This window comes from Hyla sarda, chromosome 10 (genome assembly GCF_029499605.1).
Source record: "Hyla sarda isolate aHylSar1 chromosome 10, aHylSar1.hap1, whole genome shotgun sequence".
Classification (NCBI taxonomy): domain Eukaryota; kingdom Metazoa; phylum Chordata; class Amphibia; order Anura; family Hylidae; genus Hyla; species Hyla sarda.
Window position 1 is genome coordinate 97,749,951 of NC_079198.1, and position 896 is coordinate 97,750,846.

Here is an 896-nt window from a genome sequence, read left to right on the forward strand (position 1 = left end):
TTCCAGGTTCGATGTCCCTTTTCGCCGAAGCTACTAGGGGACCACAAATGCTCCCGGCATCCCCCTTGGTGTTAGCCAAGGTATCTGCCCGCAGAGCCGATAACGGTAGGTACCCTGCCAAAGCAGGAGTACCCGGGGTGTTTGCAGGGAGGTGCGGAACCTAATGGCCACACACACCTCCCCTAGACCGCCAGGAGGGACACCCAGAAGGGCTACCGCATCCTGACAAATCCTGTGAACACACAACACGCAAAAAGTGACACAGTGAGACAAAAAGAAATAAATAAGTGAATGTGTGCAGATATACTGCCCGGACATCCGGCCGGATCTATAAAAATTTCTCTGATCCTAGCCAGAAGGCCGGGAATCAAGAGGTGAGTGCCACAAAGAGATCATGGTGCCCGTGCTTCAACTCAGTGAGTCCATCCTCCCAGTGAGTTTCGGCACCTCGGGGTCACCACTCCCCGAGGCACAAAAGTACCTCGGCTCTAGACCCTCTCAGCCTCATGGCGAGACCCGGAGGGAACAGGTCACATTGGGGCAGCCGTCGAGCTGATTCCTCAGAACCAGCCCCGGAAAGCCCTGGTACACCTGCATCCTCCATGCAGCACCCATCCCCACCAGCATGAAAACTGATAAGAACAGATACTACACTTGATCTTAGCCAAAAGGCCGAGAAGTGGCTATGGCCCTGGTACAGAGCACTGGTGAGACCTCACTTGGAGTATTGTGCACAGAACTGGAGACCATATCTCCAGAAGGATATAGATACATTGGAGAGAGTTCAGAAAGTATAATTTTACAGAGAGAGTAGTGGATGCATGGAATAGCCTTCCTGGAGAAGTGGTAGCTCCAAATTCAGTGGTAAAGTGAAAGCTGAGCTGTGATTGGTTGCT

At 52.3% G+C, this 896-nt stretch overlaps 1 pseudogene; it reads right to left on the reverse strand.

Annotated features, from left to right (window-relative positions):
* Nucleotides 1–524: 524 nt before the first annotated feature.
* Nucleotides 525–684, reverse strand: LOC130294766 (U2 spliceosomal RNA; annotated as a pseudogene).
* Between the last annotated feature and the right edge of the window lie 212 nt (nucleotides 685–896).